The sequence below is a fragment of the Phocoena sinus genome, chromosome 14 (genome assembly GCF_008692025.1).
Source record: "Phocoena sinus isolate mPhoSin1 chromosome 14, mPhoSin1.pri, whole genome shotgun sequence".
NCBI lineage: Eukaryota > Metazoa > Chordata > Mammalia > Artiodactyla > Phocoenidae > Phocoena > Phocoena sinus.
Window position 1 is genome coordinate 57,750,667 of NC_045776.1, and position 27,653 is coordinate 57,778,319.

Consider the following 27,653-nt stretch of genomic DNA (forward strand, 5'->3'; position numbering starts at 1 on the left):
ATGTGGTGATGGTCGCAGGAATGGATACATACGCTCAAAGTCATCAAACTGTACACCTTTAAGTATGTGCTGTCAAGTTTATTGTATGTCAGTTAGTCCTCAGTAAAGCTGTAAAAGAAACCACCTGCACACACTTAGGCCTGGGCTCTGCGCTTGGGCCCCCAAACATGGTGCCCTGGATTCCCCTGTGACTGGACCCTGGAAAACGGCCAGGCTTTGCCCACTGCCATTGCCTGGAAAACAGCACCAGGCAGGACACCAGGGACAACATTTAGATCGTGAGACTGTCCAGAAGGACAGTCAAGCATATCTCCTGTGCAAAACGATGATTTCCATTGGAACAACTTCTGGAAAGAGACCGAATCTTCACATGCTCCTTTCTAGGAGTCGGGAGAGTCCGCGGTTCCTCCCGCCAATGACCTCAAGGTTGGTTTGGAGGGGAGCACAAAGTCTCCACGTTTCTTCAGCAGGTTTGGCTGCCGTTGTTGGGCTTCCAGGGGCCATGTCACAGCCAACACTGGACAGTAGTGACAACAGAAATGACTTACAGAGGCTTCCGGATTCCTTGGACACAGCCTGTTGGGACATGCAGGAGGAAACCAAGACGTTTTACTTCAGCCTTCCCCGGGGTTCCAGATGGATGTGTCGCTGGGCCAGTGTTCCTCTCAGGAGCACTAAGGATCTGAAGTCACAAACCCCACGTTCTTTAAGAAGGAATTACCAAAGCAGCCTTCACTAATTTACAGCGGGAAAGAAGCAACACACAGGAGGAACCCTTATATGATCTGCCTGCAATGGTGGAGGCGTTAAAGGGGATAAACTGTGTTACATTTAATGCCTAGAGAGGGGCTGTTGGTCATTGCTATAATTCTTGAGATATTTCTTAGTCGGATAGTATCACTTGACAGATGTCTTACAACCATCAGGAAATAAAGGCAAAAACACAGTCTCCTTTCAAAGTGACTTAGTGGTCAACGTGGTCTCCAGAGAAAACGGCCCCCAACCGCCAGGATAGCAGGCAGGAGATCAGGAGAGCTTGGGCCGCCTGGACAGACCTCAGGCCCCAAGAAGGCTAATTTCTCAAAAATGTTTCCCTGACAAAAATCAGCATTCATACATTTAGGCCTAAAGGTAGGAATAAAGGGAGTTTTCCCAGTTTGTGTTCTCCTACATCTCGACATGGGTAGAGTTGCTAGACAGAGCCTTGGCCTTCCACTCGGCGGAGGAGGACATCGCTGAGCCCAGCACGGCAGGGACCTCTGCAGCCCGTGTCTCTGAAACCAACAGGGATGGTCCAGTGCTCACCCGGGCAGAGCAGGGCCTGCAGCTGCCCACACACATCGTGTGGATCGTGCCCTCCGAATTGGATAGTTCATGGATTCCTCCACTGAGGGGATGTGGTTGCTGCTTCCCCGGGTGGGGAAGGAACCCTCTCCACCTTCCTTCAGTGAATCACAGCTCCTCAAGATGAAATGACAAAAGTCAATCAGCCAAAGAAGACATATCGGGAAACCAATGTGCCAAATGACATTCCCAGAAGCCTCCATCCTAGGCTAGCCCTCTCTCCCCTAACGCCCACCACAATAGAGCTCTACCTGCCAATTGCATTAATATTGTTTCGTGAGGAAATGACACGCCTGCCTGCAAAAGAGCAAAGGCTTTCCGGAAAACCCATGGATTCAGCAAACTAACTCTCCGAACCCCACCTGGAGAAATCCCATCAACTCTTACCTTTACTACAGAAATCCTTTCCAGCCTGTGTCAGCTACATCAAGCTCATCACCAGTTCTGAATAAACCGTCACTGATGGCGACCAAGGACAGTTACCTGAGGTCTGTCAAATCCACAGAGAACTGAAGTCCCCGGTCACCACCTGAATCTGACCTCACAGCAAGGGGACAAGCTGCTACCAGGCCCTGCATGGTGGTCTGTGCATGAAGTGAGGGAACTTGTGAAGGAGGCCGCTCCTCAGACTGTGGCACTCCTGGAAGAGCTCTGCAGTGGACATGGAACTGTCGAAGGTTCCTGAGGGACTGATGTGATGATGCAATTCATGAGACTGAGCCTAAGGTAGCACGAATGCTGGTCCCCACATAAAGAGACATGACAGTCGACAAACTGTGAGTCCATCCAGACTGTATGTACTTCTCAGGCGCACGGATGCCTTCTTAATGTTCAAGTGTGTGTGCTGCCCCAAGCTGTCTTCCTTTAGCAGAAGACCACCCCTCCTAAAAATTGTAAGACTGACGTTTAAAATCTACTTCTCTAAAAGCTTCTCGAGGTATTAGTATACACAAATTTGCGTTCTATATATCTTAATTTAAAAAAATTGTACAGTTTACAGATATACTTTGTTCAGGAAAATGGAAAAGTTTTCTTGATTTAGGTAAATACATTTAGAACAGCTAAATCCCAAAGAGTAAAATATCAGGGATGAACATTTTCCATACGTAAGTCCACAAAAAAGTTTCCTTAGAAGAAAACTTGAAGAGGGAACTACATCGTGCTTTCTCAACCTGGTACTGTTGGTGTTTGGGTCTAGATCATTCTTGGCTGTGCAGGCTGTCCTGGGCATGGTAGGGTGTTAGCAGCACCCCTGGCCTCTCCCCACTAGATGCCAGAAGCCCCTCCCCTTCCTCCTCAGTTGTGACAACTAAAAATATTTCCAGACCAATGTCCCCTAGGGGGAAAACTGCCACTGGTTGAGAACCACTCAATTAGATGTACCTTCTCTTTCGTGAACATTCTCTCTGTGTGGTGCTATAATGCTCCATTCATGTACTATTTGTTTCCAGAAAGGGAAGAGCCATATAAAGTACTTCCTTTGCTGTTATTAGTTTATATCCTTTCTTTTTAAAAAAAGAAAAAGCTTGTAAGCTTGGGAAAAAAAAATGAAAAAAACTTAGGTTTGCCTGAGTTCAGAGCCTCTGCCATGAGGCTGGAAAATCTAAAGACAGGTCATTGTACCCTAGTTTCTGGAAAGGCTGTAGGGGAGAAACATTTGCAAAGTATTTTTCATAAGAGGCTTTGTGAGCAGCTATAACAATGAAAGCCCCAGATGCTATCAGATGAAGGGCTGGTCTTACAGATCAGTCCTGTGAAACTCAAAAAGAGAGATGCAATTTCTATTTCAGAAAAAAAAAAGTAATTTCGGTGTCTGGATATCTCATGGGTTTAATGACTGACTTTCAGGACACTCAGGAACTTCAAGTACCAAACATGGGCTGTGGTCACACATGTCTGCCCTGGGTGTCCCACCCTCCTCCTCTGAGAACAGATGTGTGTTCCTGACATGCATTTGACATGTAACTTGAGATTCTGCTTCCACGTCTGCCAAGTTGGGGTCTGGGCTGGGAGCAGGGGAAGGACACCGGCTCTGAACTGTCAGACTCATGAAAAGGCATTGCATTATCAGCTCTGTAACAGTGAGGAGACCTCTCCACTCCATCAGCGAATAACTGGCAGTTGGTGATAGGTGTTTCTACTGTTTCTCAACTGCTCTGACACTGGGGTGGGGCGGGGGGACCCCATCCAGATTCAGCACCCACCTTGCCATTTACAATCTCTAATCCCATGGCATCCACTTCGGTGCTGCTGATGCCCAGGAGGACACCATTCTCTGAGGAGGTACGAAACTCCAATGTAATGTTCACATCTGATTGCACTTTTTTTTTTTTTTTTGCGGTACGCAGGCCTCTCACTGCTGCGGCCTCTCACTGCTGCGGCCTCTCCCTTTGCGGAGCACAGGCTCCGGACGCACAGGCTCAGGGCCATGGCTCACGGGCCCAGCCGCTCCGCGGCATGTGGGATCCTCCCGCACCGGGGCACGAACCCATGTCCCCTGCATCGGCAGGCAGACTCTCAACCACTGCGCCACCAGGGAAGCCCTGTAGCCTCTTTGAAAAACACAAGGAAGACCCCCAGTTGGGGGGAACAGTAGCATGTTCTTTTCTTAAGGAAAGAGGAAATACAGGCTTGGAGAATTAAATGATCAATTTAGAACCTTAAGCAGAGAGATGTCTCATTGCCAAAGCCATGCTCTTTTCACTGTCAAGCTCTGCCTGCCTGGCAAATGGTTGCGCAGTGCTAGGAATGGGTATGCCCATTGTTCTGATGGCTGCATCCTTACCTTCAATGAAGTTTAAACTGGCCTCCCTGTAGCTTCCATCTGTTGGGGCTGGCCTTGCTGTCTGAAGCAAGAGAATTAAAAAGGTAGATGACACCTCGAGTTCAGAGGAGACATTGCCTGCCCCCAAATCCACATTAATCGGGAGAGCCTCCCCAGGAGCGGCGGCAGCCCCGGGGCCCCCACTATTTTCAACTTGCCCTCAACTGAAGATCACAAACGGCCTCCTTTTGCTGCCCGCAACCTGTCCCCGCATTCCTGAGTCTCAGAGAATCTCCTGTTAGAAGGTGCCCATCACGCCTCTAGCAACTGTCCCAGGTGAGCCTAGCCCGTTCCAGGGCTGCTTCACTAATGGCACACGCTCGCCTCCCCTCCTGAGTGGCTTAGAGCCCCAAGTCCACTCTGGATAAACAGAGTAATTTTACTCCGCTTTCTAATTTACGAAAAGAGATCATGAAATCACGATTTCCAGCTTCTCTGCAAATACCCTCTGGCTTTCGAGCAATCACTTAATCACTGAGCATCACTAGGTGACAACGCACCGTTCCCAGCTTCTCTCCCCACCTCTCAGGCCTCGCAGGGTCCTTGCTTCTCGGAGCAGATGCTCTTTGCAGCGTGGGGTGGCCGCGGGTTTCTGCTTTCTACCGAGCTGGACAGCCTGGGTATGACTGACCCCGCCCCCGGAGCTGAGACCACACCACCAAACCGTCAACGGTCACCAACCGTCCTACCAAAGTCACAAAAGGCCGGGCAGTCACCTCTGGGCCCCGTCGCAACTTCCCTACTCCGCCCCCCGCCCCGGCTGCAGGTCGACTCCGCCCACTCTGCCAACCACCACGCCCACCGCCAGGCTGGTCCCGTCCCTCTGTGCACCTTCCCGCTTCCCCGACCCCGCCCCTCTGAAGAAAGCCAACCCCGCCCATCCCACCCTGTCGCCACGCCCACTACCAGGTCGGCCTCACTCCCCTCAAGCCATCCGTGGAGCTCAGGCCACACCCTCTGACGTGATAGCTGCGCGCGGTCCTCAGTTCCGGGGCGCACATCCTTTCCCGTCACGTCTAGCGCTCGCGGGCCTGACTGGCGTGATGGACGACGCTTTCCGCCCTTCACGGCGAAGCGTGCGCCTCACGACGCTAACCTGGAAGGTGAAGCTCTGAAGAACTTTGCCCCGGGTTTCCCGGTCTAAGGAGAGGAAAGGGCCCCAGAGAACCATGAAACTGCCCAAGCCGGCGGGGCCGAATATTCCATCAGGAGTCCAAGGCGGGCGAGGGCCGGGCCTCCGACGGAGAACGGCGGCTCCTGGGACTCCCGAGACCCGAGGCCGGGAGCGGCCCGTCCGAGGGGGCGGCTCGGCCGCGGAGGGGGCCCAGGCTCCGGCCACTACGGCCCGGTCTCCGCGCCGGCCTCCGGCCGGTCCCCCCGTGTTTCCTCCTCCCGGTTGTTTGCACCGTCCCTTCCGCGAGTAAATGACACCCACGGCCCCGTGACAGTGACCGGGAGGCGTGCACGCGCTGGACCCGGGCTGGGCCAGAGCTGCGGACCCGAGAAGCCGCCGGGGCTCGAGGCGGCGAGGCTTCCAGGTGAGACCCGGGGTCAGGGAACCAAACCCGAGCCGAGGCGGGGCTGCTCCGTGGGTGAGTGGGGGCCGCGCCCGGTAAGAGTCCGGTGCTGGTGGTGGGAGCTCAGGTTCGGCGTGGTCTGGCCGATGCCCCGGGGGACACGGTAGGGCGTCACCGGCGCTGCCCCGGGTGGACGCTGATGGCTGCTGAGCAGAGAAGTGGTCCCGGAGAGGTGACCTTTAGAGTCACCCTGGCCTTTGCTGGTGACCTCAGTGCAGACCGTGTCAGGGGACCTTGGGGTGGACGCTGCATTGAGGGAAGAGGGAGAAAGGGAGGCGGGGGTGGAGACAGCCCTCTAAGAAGCGCAGACTTCTTAGGACGGCTCCTCCACTCCCACATCTCAGCACCTCTGCGCCAGCTGTCCCTCCTGCCTAACAGCCTTCCAGTGCCACTCTAACCTCCTGCCCCCCAGCAGCAGACCCGTGCTTCATGCTCAGCCGTCAGACCTCAGCATCTCCATCACGTCCTCGGAGAAGCTTCCTCTGGCCCCCCAGAGGACCAGGTTAGATCAGTCCTCCGAAGTCCCTTCAGGCTGCTAGGGCAAAAATGCCATAGCCTGGCTGGCTTATAAACAACATCAGTTTACTTATCCTAGTTCTGGAGGTGGAAGTCAGATCGAGGTGCCAGCATGGTTTGTAATCATATAGTTTTGAGATTTCTTTTAAAAACTTGATATATATCTCATTCATCCTACACCCTACACACTGGATTGTAAACTCTGAGGATGGGAGCAAATACCTGTTTTGCTTACCGTTGGATTCCTAACGTCTAACATGGTGGCTGGCGCGCGGTAGTTGCTCAATATGTAATTATCGAGGAAGGAATGTTGTCTTTAACACCTTGGAAGTATAAGATTTTGTGGCTCCTTTCTTTTTTTCTGTTGTTCATTATCTACATTTGATCCCTGATATCCATTTCTATAATAAACAAAACTCCATCAGCATGACCTTGATTAATAATTTGGCCTAAAAATTCTCCCCTATAGATTACTTTTGGTCTAAGTCATCCAGGGAAAACTTCGTTTGTCAGGTCAGTGCTGCCACTCAGGAAGTAGGTAGCTGTTTCCAAAGGTTTTTAAAACAACATTCGGATTACTTGTGCCTCCTTGTTATTTATTAGGTGTGAAAAGTTTCATAAAGGATTTTGACACTGAGCCTCAGCTTCCTCCTCTGTAAGGTGAAGAACCTTACACTTACTCTGCCTGCTGCCGGAGATCAGTATGGTAACATGAGGTCATATACGTAAGAGCACTTTGAAAATTCTAGAACTCTTTCTAGAACCCTAAAACTCTAGAAACTTGAAGAAATATTTTTGTTATTCTTCCTTTTCAGTAATTGATCCAGGCCCCACTTCTCCAACCTTATGCGTTGTTTACAGCTCACATTACCCATATGGAAGAATGAAAACACACTTTTTTGCTATCTTCCCTTTTAAACTTTGGTTTCTTCTTAAAGACACCTGGTGTCTCCTGAAAGGTTTCTTAAAGGTATTCAGAGTTGCAAATAATCCTTTTATCATCTGTGCAGGAGCTAAGCTCTCTAATGTTTTATTTGCATCTTATAGTAAATGTAATGCAAACCACATTTTCTAGTTGCTGCTCAATGGCAAGAAAACAATTCATTTGTGGATTGGAATCTTTAGGTATAAAATGTGCCATTCTTGACTATAGTATCTAAAAGCACATTAAACTTGAAGTATTTCAACAGAATGCAGACCAGTGCTCACCTAAGACAACCCATGAGAAGTCTTTCTAATCAGGCATAAATATTGCATAGATGGTCTCATTTACATGATATATGCAGTACCTATAAATTTGTCACAAGCCATACAGAAAAATCCATTTCATTACTTTATAATCTCCCTTAATCACTATAATCATACTTAGTATGGTAATTAAGAGCGAGGGAATAGGGAGAGGTATACAGGTATAAGCACCTCTATTCAGGTTTCACTCTGCTACCTACCAGTTGTGTAAGTAAGTGCAAATTATTTAACTTCTGTAAATGTCTTAACCCAAGGCTGGGAGGATGAAGGTGGCCAGGTGGAAAGCGCTGCTGTCCTAGAGGAAATGGGGATAGGGGTATGGGATGGAAATCACCTAAGCAAGTTAGGAGGGGAGTTTGCTTGCACTAGTGTGGCACAGGGTGAATGGGGTAAGGGAAAAGGGAAAAGAAGGATCACTTTTTGGCTAAGCATTCAGCAGCAGGGAGAGACTGGAAGCAATAGGGATTAGACTGAGGCCTAGGCAAAACAGGTGACAGTATTTTCCTAACAAAAACATGAGAACTTGTGGACAAGTACAAAGGAACTTATGTGGATAGTGTTACTAAATATCTAATTTGAATAGCTGAAGAAAGTATGGTGTTTATGGTAGCCATACAATAGGAATGATCATTGGGGTGGGCTTGACGAGATGGCCTTTCCTATCCCTTGGTCTCTGTCATCTTTTCCCCATTCCTGGAAATCAACAAATCTTACTTTCTTCCTTTCTCCATCTTTTCTCTCTTTCTAAACAAGCCTTAATAAGGAAATTAAGAATGTTTTTATTATTAGCTTTTATATCTTAAAGAGTGGGAGAATTGAATATTTTACATTTTTCTTCAAATGTCAACTAAGCTATTATTGTATAGACTCTCAAATGATATTTTCCCCTTTGATTGAAGTCCCCTCACTTCTTTCTAACAAAATGTAAACATCCTTTGTTACTGAGCAAGGGCTTACTGCCCAGTGTGCATGGAAGCCAATACTATTGCACCAGCCTTGAGGAAATAAGAGCTTTATTACTAGGTCCACCAGCAAGGAGAACAGGAGGCAGGGCTCAACTCTGTCTTCCTGATCTTGGGTTTGGTCAAACTTTTATGAGTTTAGGAGGACAGACTGGTATGCAATTTCTTGCAGTCAGATATATTGCATCAACTATTGTTTAACTTAACTACTTAAGATTGGTGAAAAGACAAACATTTAAAGATAAATAACAATGCAGTTAATAAGGAGTCCTTTGCAATGCAATAGATGCCCCAAGGTAAACCATGATTAATTGCCAGGTATATGTGATAAAATAATTCAGAAGTGGGCAAGAAAGGTAGAAGTGGGCTGGGAAAAATTCACATAAGAGGGGGAATTTAAGAATGTCACATGTAGAGAGATGAGAAGAATACATTTTAGATGGAGAAGTATAACAGGCAAGAGTAATGAAGTGGGAATGAGCCAAAAGCAAAGATCCAATTTTGGCTGGGACAGAGGGCCCGGGAGGTAAGGAGTTTGGGATGGTCCTCTATAGACTGTAGGGGATGGAACTCTAAGAGGGTGGAATTTATCTTACAGAGCCCTTGAGAGGCAAGAGGGGGCATAGTGATATAGCAAAGGAGCACTTTAGCAGTGCAAGCAGGCTGCATTGAGTAGACAGCCCCCTCAAGCTGGAAGAGACTGACACCAAGGTGGTTGGATAGATGAAGTCAGGAGGTCATGACTTGGTCTGTTTTGTTCGTACCCCAGGACCAAGAATAGTGCCTCTCATAGTTATTGCTGTATATGTATTTATTGAATGAGTGGAAAAAGACAAAAACTAGCAAATGGAAATAAAGTTGGGAATGCAAAACACATTTTGAAGGGAAAAGCAGTAACACTGGCTGACTCGTTGGATATAAGTATTAACATTATCCTGACATTTCTAACAATGGGATAATTTATAACCTATTGAAAGAATAGTAGCACCAATAAAAATAGGGAAATCCAGAGATGAAATTAATTGTGTGGGCTAGAGGTGGGGAGGAAATAGGCATGTTTGGACAAGGTGAGTCTGAGGTGCTGGGTGACACATCCAAGTGGAAATGCCTCGTAGCAGCAGGAACTGCATTTTGAAGGACAGGTCAGGACTGTGAATATTGATTTTTTGAATCTTTTGGAATACTTTGCACCTTGGATATGTTTGAAACCTTATATGTAGATGAGGTCAAAGTTAAAGACAGGAGAAACAGAAAGACAAAGTCAATATTGGAAATTTGGGGAGCATCCACATTTAGGGGATTGGAAGTGAAATTTATTAACATTTATCTGAGAAAAACACACACTGAATGTCTGCAGAGTGTGAAGTCAAGCAAAATGGAATTTTAGTATTTAAAGACTATTTTGTACATGATTAAAAACATAATATTAAGAGTAACAGTGATTGATGACCTGAAATGACTGAAATGAGTTCTCAATGATTTAAGATCAGACTGGTAAGAGAAAAAACTATATAACAAAAATCAAGAACCATGTTTTATTTTTTGTGGGGAAAGCATAGCATAGCAATAAATATTCTCTTAGCCAGCCTTATATTCACCTCCCCCGCTTCTACGCCCACTCCTTCCCAAGCCCTCAATATTCATTCCCTGGCATATTCTCCTGTTTTCTGCATGGGCGTGTTAGACAGGTCTAAGAAGAATTGTATTTAATTTTAAAAATTTCCTTCCAGAGTATTTTGGGTCAGATCATATAAGCCTTCTGTCTTTTCTTACCTGCTATTTGTACAGGTTTAAAATGACTACCCTGAGGCCTAGCCAGATCCTCAATCAATTAAAAATTCATTTCTCATCATTTCATAGACAGTAAGTTAATTGGAGAAATCTGAAACATATGGAAATTTGTAGTTAATACTGACATAAGCAGAGATTTCAATTACCTTGAATATTTCACTTAATGAAGAACTGCAAACCCCCCAGGTCCCTGGACAGTCATTTAAAGTGATTGCAGGGACGGTGTCTTCCCTGCAAAAATGTTCAGTGTTATAAGCATGCTTTGATGTATCAAATTCAAATGCCCATGTGGAATTTAAATTGAGCCTGTTAATAGCCATAGGACTGAAGAGAGAGGATTTGTGTTGTCAACATGTTTTGTTTGTTGTTTTGTTTTTGTTTTGTTTTAAATTAACTAATTTTTTTTTGCTTTACAATGGTGTGTTAGTTTCTGCTTTATAACAAAGTGAATCAGTTATACATATACATATGTTCCCATATCTCTTCCCTCTTGTGTCTCCCTCCCTCCCACCCTCCCTATCCCAACCCCTCCAGGCTGTCACAAAGCACCTAGCTGATCTCTCTGTGCTATGCGGCTGCTTCCCACTAGCTATCTACCTTACCTTTGGTAGTGTATATATGTCCATGTCTCTCTCTCGCTTTGTCACAGCTTACCCTCCCCCCTCCCCATATCCTAAAGTCCATTCTCTAACAGGTCTGTGTCTTTATTCCTGTTTTAACCCTAGGTTCTTCATGACATTTTTTTTTCTTAAATTCCTTATATATGTGTTAGCATATGGTATTTCTCTTTCTCTTTCTGACTTACTTCACTCTGTATGACAGACTCTGGGTCTATCCACCTCATTACAAATAGCTCAATTTTGTTTCTTTTTATGGCTGAGTAATATTCCATTGTATATATTTGCCATCTTTATCCATTCATCCGATGATGGACACTTAGGTTGTTTCCATCGCCGGGCTATTGTAAATAGACCTGAAGTGAACATTTTCGTACATGACTCTTTTTGAAATATGGTTTTCTCAGGGTATATGCCCAGTAGTGGGATTGCTGGGTCATACAGTAGTTCTGTTTGTAGTTTTTTAAGGAACCTCCATACTGTTCTCCATAGTGGCTGAACCAATTCACATTCCCACCAGCAGTGCAAGAGTGTTCCCTTTTCTCCACAGCCTCTCCAGCATTTATTGTTTGTAGATTTTTTGGTGATGGCCATTCTGACTGGTGTGAGATGATATCTCATTGTAGTTTTGATTTGCATTTCTCTAATGATTAGTGGTGTTGAGCATTCTTTCATGTGTTTGTTGGCAGTTTGTATATCTTCCTTGGAGAAATGTCTATTTAGGTCTTCTGCCCATTTTTGGATTGGGTTGTTTGGTTTTTTGTTATTGAGCTGCATGAGCTGCTTGTAAATTTTGGAAATTAGTCCTTTGTCAGTTGCTTCATTTGCAAATATTTTCTCCCATTCTGAGGGTTGTCTTTTGGTCTTGATTATGATTTCCTTTGCTGTGCAAAAGCTTTGAAGTTTCATTAGGTCCCATTTGTTTATTTTTGTTTCTATTTCCATTTCTCTAGGAGGTGGGTCAAAAAGGATCTTGCTTTGATTTATGTCATAGAGTGTTCTGCCTATGTTTTCCTTTAAGAGTTTGATAGTTTCTGGCCTTACATTTAGGTCTTTAATCCATTTTGAGCTTATTTTTGTGTATGGTGTTAGGGAGTGATCTAATCTCATACTTTTACATATACCTGTCCAGTTTTCACAGCACCACTTATTGAAGAGGCTGTCCTTTCTCCACTGTACATTCCTGCCACCTTTATCAAAGATAAGGTATCCATATGTGCGTGGGTTTATCTCTGGACTTTCTATCCTGTTCCATTGATCTATCTTTCTGTTTTTGTGCCAGTACCATACTGTCTTGATTACTGTGGCTTTGTAGTATAGTCTGAAGTCAGGGAGCCTGATTCCTTCAGCTCCGTTTTTCGTTCTCAATATTGCTTTGGCTATTCGGGGTCTTTTGTGTTTCCATACAGATTGTGAAATTTTTTGTTCTAGTTCTGTGAAAAATGCCAGTGGTAATTTGATGGGGATTGCATTGAATCTGTAGATTGCTTTGTGTAGTAGAGTCATTTTCACAACGTTGATTCTTCCAATCCAAGAACATGGTATATCTCTCCATCTATTTGTATCGTCTTTAATTTCTTTCAGCAGTGTATTATAATTTTCTGCATACAGGTCTTTTGTCTCCTTAGGTAGGTTTATTCTTAGATATTTTATTCTTTTTGTTGCAATGGTAAATGGGAGTGTTTTCTTGATTTCACTTTCAGATTTTTCATCATTAGTGTATAGGAATGCTAGAGATTTCTGTGCATTAATTTTGTATCCTGCTACTTTACCAAATTCATTGATTAGCCCTAGTAGTTTTCTGGTAGCATCTTTAGGATTCTCTATGTATAGTATCATGTCATCTGCAAACAGTGACAGCTTTACTTCTTCTTTTCCGATTTGAATTCCTTTTATTTCTTTTTCTTCTCTGATTGCTGTGGCTAAAACTTCCAAAACTATGTTGAATAAGAGTGGTGAGAGTGGGCAACCTTGTCTTGTTCCTGATCTTAGTGGAAATGCTTTCAGTTTTTCACCATTGAGGATGATGTTGGCTGTGGGTTTGTCATATATGGCCTTTATTATGTTGAGGAAAGTTCCCTCTATGCCTAATTTCTGCAGGGTTTTTATGATAAATGGGTGTTGAATTTTGTCAAAAGGTTTCTCTGCATCTATTGAGATGATCATATGGTTTTTCTTCTTCAATTTGTTAATATGGTGTATCACGTTGATTGATTTGCGTATATTGAAGAATCCCTGCATTCCTGGAATAAACCCCACTTGATCATAGTGTATGATCCGTTTAATGTGCTGTTGGATTCTGTTTGCTAGTATTTTGTTGAGGATTTTTGCATCTATGTTCATCAGTGATATTGGCCTGTAGTTTTCTTTCTTTGTGACATCCTTGTCTGGTTTTGGTATCAGGGTGATGGTGGCCTCATAGAATGAGTTTGGGAGTGTTCCTCCCTCTGCTATATTTTGGAAGAGTTTGAAAGGATAGGTGTTAGTTCTTCTCTAAATGTTTGATAGAACTCGCCTGTGAAGCCATCTGGTCCTGGGCTTTTGTTTGTTGGAAGATTTTTAATCACAGTTTCAATTTCAGTGCTTGTGATTGGTCTGTTCATATTTTCTATTTCTTTTTGATTCAGTCTTGGCAGGTTGTGCATTTCTAAGAATTTGTCCATTTCTTCCACGTTGTCCATTTTATTGGCATATAGTTCCTTGTAGCAATCTCTCATGATCTTTTGTATTTCTGCAGTGTCTGTTGTTATTTCTCCTTTTTCATTTCTAAATCTATTGAATTGAGTCTTCTCCCTTTTTTTCTTGATGAGTCTGGCTAATGGTTTATCTATTTTGTTTATCTTCTCAAAGAACCAGCTTTCAGTTTTATTGATCTTTGCTATTGTTTCCTTCATTTCTTTTTCATTTATTTCTGATCTGATCTTTATGATTTCTTTCCTTCTGCTAACTTTGGGGTTTTTTTGTTCTTCTTTCTCTAATTGCTTGAGGTGCAAGTTTAGGTTGTTTATTCGAGATGTTTCCTGTTTCTTAAGGTAGGATTGTATTGCTATGAACTTCCCTCTTAGAACTGCTTTTGCTGCATCCCATAGATTTTGGGTCGTCGTGTCTCCATTGTCATTTGTTTCTAGGTATCTTTTTATTTCCTCTTTGATTTCTTCAGTGATCACTTCGTTATTAAGTAGTGTATTGTTTAGCCTCCATGTGTTTGTACTTTTTACAGATCTTTTCCTGTAATTGATATCTAGTCTCATAGCGTTGTGGTCGGAAAAGATACTTGATAAAATTTCAATTTTCTTAAATTTACCAAGGCTTGATTTGTGACCCAAGATATGATCTATCCTGGAGAATGTTCCATGAGCACTAGAGAAAAATGTGTATTCTGTTGTTTTTGGATGGAATGTCTTATAAATATCAATTAAGCCCATCTTGTTTAATGTATCATTTAAAGCTTGTGTTTCCTTATTGATTTTCATTTTGGATGATCTGTCCATTGGTGAAACTGGAGTATTAAAGTTCCCTACTATGAATGTGTTACTGTCGATTTCCCCTTTTATGGCTGTTAGTATTTGCCTTATGTATTGAGGTGCTCCTATGTTGGGTGCATAAATATTTACAATTGTTATATCTTCTTCTTGGATCGATCCCTTGATCATTATGTAGTGTCCTTCTTTGTTTCTTCTAATAGTCTTTATCTTAAAGTCTATTTTGTCTGATATGAGAATTGCTACTCAAGCTTTCTTTTGGTTTCCATTTGCATGAAATATCTTTTTCCATCCCCTCACTTTGAGTCTGTATGTGTCTCTAGGTCTGAAGTGGGTCTCTTGTAGACAGCAAATACATGGGTCTTGTTTTTGTATACATTCATTCGATCTGTGTCTTTGGCCGGAGCATTTAGTCCATTTATATTAAGGTAATTATCAATATGTATGTTCCTATTCCCATCTTCTTAATTGTTTTGGGTTCATTATTGTAGGTTTTTTCCTTCTCTTGTGTTTCTTGCCTAGAGAAGTTCCTTTAGCAGTTGTTGTAGAGCTGGTTTGGTGGTGCTGAACTCTCAGGTTTTGCTTGTCTGTAAAGGTTTTAATTTCTCCATCAAATCTGAATGAGATCCTTGCTGGGTAGAGTAATCTTGGTTGCAGGTTTTTCTCCTTCATCACTTTAAATATGTCCTGCCACTCCCTTCTTGCTTGCAGAGTTTCTGCTGAGAGATCAGCTGTTAACCTTATGAGGATTCCCTTGTGTGTTATTTTTCCCTTGCTGCTTTTAATATGCTTTCTTTGTATTTAATTTTTGACAGTGTGATTAATATGTGTCTTGGCATGTATCTCCTTGGATTTATCCTGTATGGGACTCTCTGTGCTTCCTGGACTTGATTAACTATTTCCTTTCCCATATTAGGGAAGTTTTCAACTATAATCTCTTCAAATATTTTCTCAGTCCCTTTCTTTTTCTCTTCTTCTTCTGGAACCCCTGTAATTCGAATGTTGGTGCATTTAATGTTGTCCCAGAGGTCTCTGAGACTGTCCTCAGTTCTTTTCATCCTTTTTTCTTTATTCTGCTCTGCAGTAGTTTTTCCACTATCTTTCAGGTCACTTATCCGTTCTTCTGCCTCAGTTATCCTGCTATTGATCCCATCTAGAGTATTTTTCATTTCATTTATTGTGCTGTTCATCGTTGTTTGTTTCATCTTTAGTTCTTCTAGGTCCTTGTTAAATGTTTCTTGCATTTTGTCTATTTTATTTCCAAGATTTTGGATCATCTTTACTATCATTATTCTGAATTCTTTTTCAGGTAGACTGCCTATTTCCTCTTCATTTGTTAGGTCTGGTGGGTTTTTATCTTGCTCCTTCATCTGCGGTGTGTTTTTCTGTCTTCTCATTTTGCTTATCTTACTGTGTTTGGGGTCTCCTTTTTGCAGGCTTTAGGTTCATAGTTCCTGTTGTTTTTGGTGTGTGTCTCCATGACTAAGGTTGGTTCAGTGGGTTGTGTAGGCTTCCTGGTGGAGGGGACTGGTTCCTGTGTTCTGGTGGATGAGGCTGGATCTTGTCTTTCTGGTGGGCAGGACGATGTCTGGTGGTGTGTTTTGGGGTGTCTGTGGACTTATTATGATTTGGGGCAGTCTTTCTGCTAATGGGTGGGGTTGTGTTCCTGTCTTGCTAGTTGTTTGGCGTAGGATGTCCAGCACTGTAGCTTGATGGTCGTTGAGTGAAGCTGGGTGCTGGTGTAGAGATGGAGATCTCTGGGAGATTTTCGCCGTTTGATATTATGTGGAGCTGGGAGGTTTCTTGTTGACCAGTGTCCTGAAGTTGGCTCTCCCACCTCAGAGGTACAGCACTGACTCCCGGCTGCAGCACTAAGAGCCTTTCATCCACACGGCTCAGAAGAAAAGGGAGAAAAAGTAGAAAGAAAGAATTAGTAGAAATAGAAAGAAAGAAAAAGATAGACAGGAGGGAGGAAGGGAGGAAGGAAGGAAGGAGGGAAGGAAGGATAAAAGGAAGGAAAGAAGATAAAGTAAAATAAAATAACATACAATATAATAAAGTTATTTAAAAAATTAAGAGGAAAAAAAACCAAAAACAAACAAAAAAACGGACGGATAGAACCCTAGGACAAATGGTGGAAGCAAAGCTATACAGACAAAATGTCACACAGAAGCATACACATACACACTCATAAAAAGAGGAAAAGGGGAAAATATTATAAATCTTGCTCCCAAAGTCCACCTCCTCAATTTGGGGATGATTCGTTGTCTATTCAGGTATTCCACAGATGCAGGTACATCAAGTTGATTGTGGAGCTTTAATCCGCTGCTTCTGAGGCTGCTGGGAGAGATTTCCCTTTCTCTTCTTTGTTCTCACAGCTCCCAGGGGCTCAGCTTTGGATTTGGCCCCGCCTCTGCGTGTAGGTCGCTGGAGGGCGTCTGTGTTTTCGCTCAGACCGGACGGGGTTAAAGGAGCCGCTGATTCGGGGGCTCTGGCTCAGAGGCCGGGGGGAGGGAGGGGCACGGAGTGCAGGGCGGGCCTGCGGTGGCAGAGGCCAGTGTGACGTTGCACCAGCCTGAGGCGCGCCGTGCGTTCTCCCGGGGGACTTGTCCCTGGATCCCGGGACCCTGGCAGTGGCGGGCTGCAGAGGCTCCCCTGAAGGGGGCTGTGGAGAGTGACCTGTGCTCGCACACAGGCTTCTTGGTGGCGGCAGCAGCAGCCTTAGCGTCTCATGCCTGTCTCTGGGGTCCGCACTTTTAGCCGCGGCTCGTGCCCGTCTCTGGAGCTCCTTTAAGCAGCGTTCTTAATCCCCTCTCCTCGCGCACCAGGCTGTGTTGTCAACATTTTTAAATTATTTTTTTTTACAACTCTCTTGAGGTATATTAAGTACAGTTAAACAGCAGGTATGTAAAATGACTGGTTTTGATATATGTATAGACCCATGAAACCATCACCACTAACAAAATAGTCAGCAGTTCCATCACCCCAAAAAGGCTCCTCATGCCAATTTGTAAATCTATTCCTCTCTCCTTGACCTCAGTCATTTTCTAGATTTTTATATAAGTGATATCATACAATATGTATTTTTGTGTAAGGCTTTTTTCATTCAGCACAATACTGATATTTCTAAGATTCATCCATGTTGTTGATATATCAATTGTTTATTCCTTGTTATTTCTATGTAATATTCCAGTATATGAATATACCACACTTTATCAGTTCTTATATTGATGGACATCTGGGATGTTTCTAGTTTTTGGCTACTACAAATAAATCTCCTAAGGATGTGTATCTACAAGTCTTTGTGTAGATATATGTTTTTATTTCTCTTTGATAAAAACCAAGAACAGAATAGAATGGACATGTGGTGGGTGTATATTTCACTTTTTAAAGAAATTACCAAACTGTTTTCCAAGGTGGTTGAACCATTGTACATTCCCACCAGCAGTGTACAAGAGTTACAGTTGCTCAGCATCCTTGTGAACACTTCGCCATTCTAGATGGTATATAGTTGAATCTTTTTGTGGTTTTAATTTACATTTTCCTAATGACTTATGATGATGAGTATCTTTTCTTCTGCATTTGGTCATTCATATTTCTTCTTTTGTGAAGTATCCATATCTTTTGCTCCTTTGTAATTGGGTTGTTTGTATTATTGTTGAGTTATAAGAGTTCTTTATATATTCTGGATACAAGAGCAGGACTGCTCCTGATGAATTATCTTTGTTTTCTTTCATCTGAGAATGTCCTTATTTCGCTTTTATCTCTGAAAGATACTTTATATTTTCACCGGATGTAGAATTCTGGGTTGATAAACCCGTTTCTTTTTGTACATTAAAGATGTAGTTCTGCTATCTTCTGGCCTTTGGGATTTCTCCTGAGAAATTCATAGATATTTGAATCATTGTTCCTCGGTATGTAATATGTACTTTTTTCCTCTAGCTGATTTCAATAATTCTTTAATTATTTTTGGATTTTAGAAGTTTGATTATTGTTGTTGAGGCATTGTTTTCTTTGAAATTTTTCTGTATGGAGTTTGCTGAGTGTCTTGAATCTGTAAATTTATGTATTTCACTAAATTTGGGGGACTTCTTGCCATTCTTGATGAAAAAATTTTTTTTGTTCCAACCACTCTCTCTTCTGCCTATGGGACTCCAATTATGCTATGTTAGATCTGTAGAAGTTGTCTACCTGACACTCTGGGTTTTTTTTCAATCTTTTATCTCTCTGTTATGTTGGATAATTTTCATTGTTCTATTTTCAAGTTTGCTGACCCTTTCCTTTATCAACTACATTCTGATACTGAGTCCATCCAGTGATTTTCTTCACTTCAGATATTGTATTTTTCAGTTCAGTAATTTTCAGTTGGTTCCTTTTTCTATTTTCCATTTCTCTGTTGAGAATTTGTATCATTTCATTCATTTCAGATGTGTTTACCCTGACCTTATGTAGCATAGATATAATCACTGCTTTAAGGTTTTTGTCTGATAGTTCCATTTTGAGGTTGGCATTTTTTTCCCCTTGAGAATTCGCCCTATTTTCCTGGTTGTATATATCAATATGTTGAAAGATTTGAGTTGTATCCTGGACATAACAAATGTGAATGTTATGTATTATAGACCCTGGGTCCTATTATACGTCACTGAAGAATTGTTGATGTTTTGTGTTTTAGTAAGAAATCGACTAGATTATGTTCAGACCATAAGTTCTGTCACACTTTCTGTTGGTTATATATCAACTAACACACACACACACACACACACAAATGCATACCTTTCACTTGACTTCGGGAATTGCTATAAGCGTCAGCAATAATTCACTGATTTGTCTAGTCACTTTATCAGTTTAGGATTCCTCTCCTTTTTCTCCCCAACTTTACTCAATTCCAGTATAACAACGAGAGGAGGAAAAAGTGTTCTCTTTTAGGTTAGCCTATTAAGAAGTGCTTTCTTCAGTTCATTTCTGATCTCACCTAGAATATTGAAAGATTTTCACAGTCTTCTGAGTTTGAACATTTTTTTCCAGCCAGACTTAGTGAGTTTAGCCTGCCAGATGATTTTCCACATTTTGCCTTTCTCACTCGTATTTTTCTTAAACTCCATGATCAATTTAATCAAACTTCAAAGGTACAGAATTACATTTTTAAAATTTTTTATAAATTTATTTATTTAGGGCTGCATTGGGTCTTCATTGCTGCGCACGGGCTTTCTCTAGTTGTGGTGAGCGGGGGCTACTCTTCTCTAGTTGCGGCGAGCGGGAGCTACTCTTTGTTGTGGTGCACGGGCTTCTCATTGCAGTGGCTTCTCTTGTTGTGGAGCACGGGCTCTAGGCACGTGGGCTTCAGTAGTTGTGGCTCGTGGGCTCAGTAGTTGTGGCTTGCAGGCTCTAGAGTGCAGGCTCAGTAGTTGTGGTGCACAGGCTTAGTTGCTCTGCGGCATGTGGGATCTTCCTGGACCAGGGCTTGAACCCATGTCCCCTGCATTGGCTGGCGGTTTCTTAACCACTGCGCCACCAGGGAAGTCCCAGAATTACATTTAAATCAAACAGTATTAATCAGACTCATTAATTTCCTAACCACACCTAAATCCTGCTTACCTTTCTAGTCTGGTTGCAAATGGTTACACGCCATTTTGGTTACATACCACATGTAACCTCTGGTGTGTCTGTTCCTCACAAGCTCCCATCTGCTCCCTTGACTGATGTTCTTTCCCTAATTGTTCTCTTCTGAGCACCTAATAGCGACACAACTCAGTGCTTTTCAATTTTTATTAAAGCTTTTTACTGTGTTTTTATTCATAACAGTCACATTTGGACTTTGAACACATGCTAAAAATTAAATTGTTGATGAAATGCTTGATGTTTATAATGGTTCTGACTAAAAGAAACTGCCATAAACTTTACTCTTTCATGTCAATGAAATTCCTCTAATTATGTAAACAGAGACCACCACAGCTTTTCAATATTCAAGATGGGAGTTTGTGTTTTAATACTTTATAATTAAATATTACCCACTACATATACTCTGAGAAGAAAATATCATTTCTAAATTGTGTTACTCAGAGAGAAAAAAATGATTTCCATTATGTTTTCACCCAAGTCCTTGCTTCAGACAACTGTGATGGGTCCCATTGCTGGACCCTGAGAGAGTTTGAAAGGAACATGAGCTATGTCTTTGTCACAGTTTGAAAAAATCATGATAGTTTAGACACTTCAGAATATTAAGCTGAAAATTTCACTACATATTGATATTATGAAAACTGTTCAGCCTATAGAACTTCTTTTGGGAATATCTTGCAAAAGAGGCTTATTCTGCCGTTTGCTCTATGCTTTTTAGATGGCTCAGAGGAATTACATTTGCAAAGAACTTTTGAAATTTATAGGAAGAACTACACTGCTGAAGTATTTTTGGAAAAAAATGATAAACTAATATTCAACTCAACAATTATCTACTAATAATCTCCAATAGGTCCTAATTATTTTAGCTCCAGGAGAAATGCCCAAGAAATATCCAACACAATATAGACCTTCCAGGAGCTCTGAACCAATTAACAGATTGTTGAGGAGCACATACAATCTGAGGGGGAAAATGAGCATAAATAAGAACCATTAAAAACAAAAATACTAATTTGAAAAGATACATGCATTCTACTGTAGCACTGCAATATAGCAAGGTTAGTAGCATTATTTACAGTATCCAAGATACGGAAGCAACACAAGTGTCCATCAACAGACAAATGGATAAAGAAGATGTGGTACATGTACATACAGTAGAATACTATTCAGCCATTAAAAATTTAAAAAGAATGAAATTTTGCTCTTTTGCAACAACATGGGTGGAATTGGAGGGTATTATGCATAGTGAAATAAATCATACAGAGAAAGATAAATACTGTTTGATATATAAATGACAAAGCTTGCAGTAGTGAGAAGGGTCCTGGGCCAGTCCTTAATCCAGCCAGCTGGCTGAGACACCTCCATTCAGATGTTCTCACCATTCTCTCAAATTCAATACATTCAGAGCTTAAGTTCATAATTTTTCTCAATTTACCTCCTGTCTGTGGAACCACCGTTCTCATTGTCCAAGCTCCCGATCTTTTACTGCCTAAAGCTAATGTACTGCTGGAGCCTCTAACATTCCTATACACCTCTCTTGTCCTTTATCACTGCCCTGGTATCAGCCACCACTCAATTAGTGTTGCTCAACTGGCTGACTCAGCCTGCACTCTCCAGCTAGTTTATGATTTCAAATGCACCGTTTCATCACACCACTCTCCTAATGGAAAACCCTGACACTTCATAAGGCATTGCATCCAGTCTTCTTCCTACCTCCTTAACTTTTGGGCTCTCCATGATTAGGCCCCATCCACTCTCTTCTCTCTCCACCTACCCATTCTCCCACCTGCCCCCCATTATTCCTAACAGTCCCCTTTCTTTCAGCTGGGCAGCTTAGACCCATGTGTCATGGTTCCACACCTCCTCTCTAGACCCAAACAACACCATGCATAAGAAAGCACTTTGTAAATTGTCTGTGGCCCACAAAAGCTGCTGTTGTGCATTCTGCAAAGCCTAGTTACAGCTGCCTCTTTAAACCTTCCCAGACCTGTCTTTCTCATGGTACCACAACTTAGCCCTTGATTTATAGTGTTCTAAGGTGAGAATACACATGTCTCCTGGCCCATCAATTCTAACAGAGCATTTAATCTATTTTATCTCAATTTCTGGTTTGGATACTAAATTGGCACTTAATTCATAAGGCTGTGTTGAATATGGTTGTTCCATATCCAGTCACATGTACATCATCCCTAATTATGATGCATCCTTTTAGAGATCGTTGTACAGACAGACAATATAGGAAAATCAATAAGGTATTATATAAATCAGGCTTCATGAAGGTTATACCAGCTGTGTTAAATGCATTGGTTAGTTTTCTTTTTCTTGTTGCTGGTGTTTAATAAAGCTTGTCTTTAAACCAACTGATCCTTGCACTTTTTTTTGCCAGCAGGTGTGACTAAGGATTACATTTCACTGAGGATGAAGGTCAGTGTTATTGGCTTATCCAGATGTTCTCCTTCTTTTTGAGTCAATTTTAGTAATATTTCCAAATATATGCCTTTCCATGGTTGGTATCATAACCACACCTTACAGGTAGAAGATTGAGGCTTAAAAACAGCACTGTAGGGCTTCCCTGGTGGTGCAGTGGTTGAGAGTCCGCCTGCCGATGCAGGGGACACGGGTTCGTGCCCTGGTCCGGGAAGATCCCACATGCTGTGGAGCGGCTGGGCCCGTGAACCATGGCTGCTGAGCCTGCGCGTCCGGAGCCTGTGCTCCGTAATGGGAGAGGCCACAACAGTGAGAGGCCTGCGTACTGCAAAAAAAAAAAAAAAAAAAAAAAAAAGCACTGGATACTATGGGAAGAAAGTATGGTTGTTCCTCAAAAAATTAAAAATAGACTTAGACTAGTCTACCGTATGATCCAGTAATTCCACTTCCAGGTATATACCCAAAAACATCAAAAGTAGGAACTCAAAGAAATATTTGTTTACCTATATTCAAAGCATTATTCACAATAGCCAAAAGGTGGAAGCAACCCCAGTGCACACTGATGGATGAATGGATAAACAAAATATGGTATATACACATGATGGAATATTACTCAGCCTTAAAAAGGAAGGAAACTAACACATACTACATCATGGATGATCCTGTAGGACATTATGCCAAATGAAATAAGCCAGTCACAGACAGACAAATGCTGAATGATTCCACTTATATGCGGTGACTAGAGTAGTCAAACTCCTACAGACAGAAAGTAAAATGGTGGTTGCCAGGAGCTGGGGAGAGAGGGGAGCTGGGAATTAGTGTTTAATGGGTACACAGTTTGTTTCGCAAGATGAAATGAGTCTTGGAGCTGGATGGTGGTGATGGTTGCACAACAGTGTTAAAGTACCTAAAACCAGAGAACTATACACTTAAAAATGGTTAAAATAATGGTTAAATAACTTAAAAAATGGTTAAGATAGTGGTAAAAATGTTTTAAAAATATATTTATTTTTGGCTGTGTTGGGTCTTCGTTGCTGCTTGCGGGCTTTCTCTAGTTGCAGCGAGCGGGGGTTACTCTTTTTTTTTTTTTTTAAACATCTTTATTGGGGTATAATTGCTTTACAATGGTGTGTTAGTTTCTGCTTTATAACAAAGTGAATCAGCTATACATATACATATGTTCCCATATGTCTTCCCTCTTGCGTCTCCCTCCCTCCCACTCTCCCCATCCCACCATTCCAGGCTGTCACAAAGCACCAAGCTAATATCCCTGTGCCTTGCGGCTGCTTCCCCCCAGCTATCTACCTTACTACGTTTGTTAGTGTGTATATGTCCATGACTCTCTCTCGCCCTGTCAAAACTCACCCTTCCCCCTCCCCATATCCTAAAGTCCGTTCTCCAGTAGGTCTGCGTCTTTATTCCTGTCTTACCCCTAGGTTCTTCATGACATTTTTTTTCCCTTAAATTCCATATATATGTGTTAGCATACGGTATTTGTCTTTTTTTTTCTGACTTACTTCACTCTGTATGACAGACTCTAGGTCTATCCATCTCATTACAAATAGCTCAATTTCATTTCTTTTTAAGGCTGAGTAATATTCCATTGTGTATATGTGCCACATCTTCTTTATCCATTCATCCGATGATGGGCGCTTAGGTTGTTTCCATCTCCGGGCTATTGTAAATAGAGCTGCAATGAACATTTTGGTACATGACTCTTTTTGAATTTTGGTTTTCTCAGGGTATATGCCCAGTAGTGGGATTGCTGGGTCATATGGTAATTCTATTTGTAGTTTTTTAAGGAACCTCCATACTGTTCTCCATAGTGGCTGAACCAATTCACATTCCCACCAGCAGTGCAAGAGTGTCCCCTTTTCTCCACACCCTCTCCAGCATTTATTGTTTATAGATTTTTTGATGATGGCCATTCTGACTGGTGTGAGATGATATCTCATTGTAGTTTTGATTTGCATTTCTCTAATGATTAATGATGTTGAGCATTCTTTCATGTGTTTGTTGGCATTCTGTATATCTTCTTTGGAGAAATGTCTATTTAGGTCTTCTGCCCATTTTTGGATGGGGTTGTTTGTTTTTTTGTTACTGAGCTGCATGAGCTGCTTGTAAATTTTGGAGATTAATCCTTTGTCAGTTGCTTCATTTGCAAATGTTTTCTCCCATTCTGAGCGTTGTCTTTTGGTCTTGATTATGGTTTCCTTTGCTGTGCAAAAGCTTTGAAGTTTCATTAGGTCCCATTTGTTTGTTTTTATTTCCATTACTCTAGGAGGTGGGTCAGAAAGGATCTTGCTGTGATTTATGGCATAGAGTGTTCTTCCTATGTTTTCCTCTAAGGGGGGTTACTCTTGGTGGTGCACGAGCTTCTCATTACGGTACCTTCTCTTGTTGTGGAGCACGGGCTCTAGGCGTGTGGGCTCAGTAGTTGTGGCACACGGGCTTAGTTGCTCTGCGGCACGTGGGATTGTCCCAGACCAGGGCTTGAACCCCTGTGCCCTGCATTGGCAGGTGGATTCTTAACTACTGCACCACCAGGGAAGCCCCAGTAAAAATGGTTTTATGCTATCTATATTTTACCAAAATTTTAAAAAACAGTGATGGATTAACAAACTAAGCAAATGCTTGGGCCACCAAAAATAGGTTTTGAAAATAATCTGCTGTTTCAATAAAAGCATCATGGGAAAAATATGATCTTCAACAAATTATGTTGCATGTCTTTTAAGATGTAGATTTAAAAAATTTTTTGAATTATTTGGTAGGGAGGGAAGGGGTATCAATCTTTCTAGGCCCTTGGAGCCTGTAGAGTGGGATTGCCAGATTTAGCAAATAAAAAATATATGATATCATGGAATAGTTAAAAACATGTTCATTGTTTATCTGAAATTCAAATTTAACTGGGTGTCCTGTAGTTTATCTGGCAACCTTACACTAAAGACCTGAATCCTGCCTTGCTGAGAGAGGTTAAGGAACCAGCATAAGGCCCTGCAGTGAGAGTCAGAGCCAGGTGTCTGAGCTGCAGCCCAGGTTCTTAACCATCACGGGGAGACAGCCAAACCAAGGGTGGCTCTATGTGTGCTCTGTAAAGGCCAAAGGGGACAGAGCTGGGTGCTCCCTTGAGGGGGTCTTCTAAGAGAGGCCTTGGGAATAGTTATAACCACAAAAGGCCCAAACTCTGTTTTAGCTTTATTAATAAGTTGGGAGGGGGAGAGAGGGGCAAAAGCCCATGGCAACTCTACAACCTGCTGTCTGTCCTGGTTTGGATCTTTTCCTCACCCAGTGTGATGAACCAAGGTCTAGAATGTCTGAGCCGTCATCTTCCGCTGTAGATGGTTTCCATAGAAACATGAACAGAAAGGCCACCCACGGCACAGTGAGGAGGCCCCTTGTGCATTTTCACTGCTGAGATGGCAAATGCCCTTTTCCTAATCCAGCTGTCAAGTGAGCTGCCTTACATCTGCAGTTGTCTGAATTCCTTAAATTGCCAGATGCTATAGAACAGATGGCACTCCCACAGTTGGCTGCTACCTTTCCTAATATCTTCATGCAGTTGTTTACTGGGAAGGAATTGCATCAGCCAGGAGGTGCAGATAGCCACAAGGGTTCAGAAACATGAGCAAGGCGCAGAAGGACAGGGCCCAGGACCACATTTGTCTTCCTTGTTCATGAAATTAAAATCTCTCACAGAAATAGAAATTGAACCTATCACCTTCCATATTATAAAAGCAGGTCATTTCTAAGAGTGGTAGAGACCTCTCTTCAAGTAATCATTTGCAAACTGCAATCATTTTTCTGAAGCAAATGGAATAGTAGCCATTTTTTTTAAACATCTTTATTGGAGTATAATTGCTTTACAATGGTGTGTTAGTTTCTGCTGTATAACAAAGTGAATCAGTTATACATATACATATGTTCCCATGTCTCTTCTCTCTTGCGTCTCTCTCCCTCCCACCCTCCCTATCCCATCCCTCCAGGCTGTCACAAAGCACCTAGCCAATATCTCTGTGCCATGCGGCTGCTTCCCACTAGCTATCTACCTTACGTTTGGTAGTGTATATATGTCCATGCCTCTTTCTCGCCCTGTCACAGCTCACCCTTCCCCCTCCCCATATCCTCAAGTCCGTTCTCCAGTAGGTCTGTGTCTTTCCTCCTGTCTTACCCCTAGGTTCTTCATGACATTTTTTCCCCTTAAATTCCATATATATGTATTAGCATACGGTATTTGTCTTTTTCTTTCTGACTTACTTCACTCTGTATGACAGACTCTAGGTCTATCCACCTCATTACAAATAGCTCAATTTCGTTTCTTTTTATGGCTGAGTAATATTCCATTGTATATATATGCCACATCTTCTTTACCCATTCATCCGATGGTGGGCACTTAGGTTGTTTCCATCTCTGGGCTATTGTAAATAGAGCTGCAGTGAACATTTTGGTACATGACTCTTTTTGAATTACGGTTTTCTCAGGGTATATGCCCAGTAGTGGGATTGCTGGGTCATATGGTAGTTCTATTTGTAGTTTTCTAAGGAACCTCCATACTGTTCTCCATAGTGGCTAAACCAATTCACATTCCCACCAGCAGTGCAAGAGTGTTCCCTTTTCTCCACACCCTCTCCAGCATTTATTGTTTATAGATTTTTTGATGATGGCCATTCTGACTGGTGTGAGATGATATCTCATTGTAGTTTTGATTTGCATTTCTCTAATGATTAGTGGTGTTGAGCATTCTTTCATGTGTTTGCTGGCATTCTGTATATCTTCTTTGGAGAAATGTCTGTTTAGGTCTTCTGCCCATTTTTGGATTGGGTTGTTTGTTTCTTGTTATTGAGCTGCATGAGCTGCTTGTAAATTTTGGAAATTAATCCTTTGTCAGTTGCTTCATTTGCAAATATTTTCTCCCATTCTGAGAGTTGTCTTTTGGTCTTGTTTATGGTTTCCTTTGTTGTGCAAAAGCTTTGAAGTTTCATTAGGTCCCATTTGTTTATTTTTGTTTCTATTTCCATTTCTCTAGGAGGTGGGTCAAAAAGGATCTTGCTTTGATTTATGTCATAGAGTGTTCTGCCTATGTTTTCCTTTAAGAGTTTGATAGTTTCTGGCCTTACATTTAGGTCTTTAATCCATTTTGAGCTTATTTTTGTGTATGGTGTTAGGGAGTGATCTAATCTCATACTTTTACATATACCTGTCCAGTTTTAACAGCACCACTTATTGAAGAGGCTGTCCTTTCTCCACTGTACATT

General features: G+C 42.3%; 1 long non-coding RNA gene across 3 annotated transcripts; it reads right to left on the reverse strand.

Annotated features, from left to right (window-relative positions):
• Positions 1 to 63: 63 nt before the first annotated feature.
• LOC116764900 lies at positions 64 to 4,892 on the reverse strand. 3 transcript variants are annotated; one of them, XR_004353076.1, is made up of 4 exons: positions 4,691 to 4,892; positions 4,130 to 4,190; positions 1,306 to 1,461; positions 64 to 682 (listed from the first exon to the last, which is right to left on the reverse strand). It is a non-coding gene; the product is annotated as an uncharacterized LOC116764900 (long non-coding RNA). The 3 variants fall into 3 exon arrangements; XR_004353074.1 differs by having other exon boundaries at positions 64 to 1,461; XR_004353075.1 differs by having other exon boundaries at positions 64 to 1,461; positions 4,669 to 4,892.
• Positions 4,893 to 27,653: the final 22,761 nt, after the last annotated feature.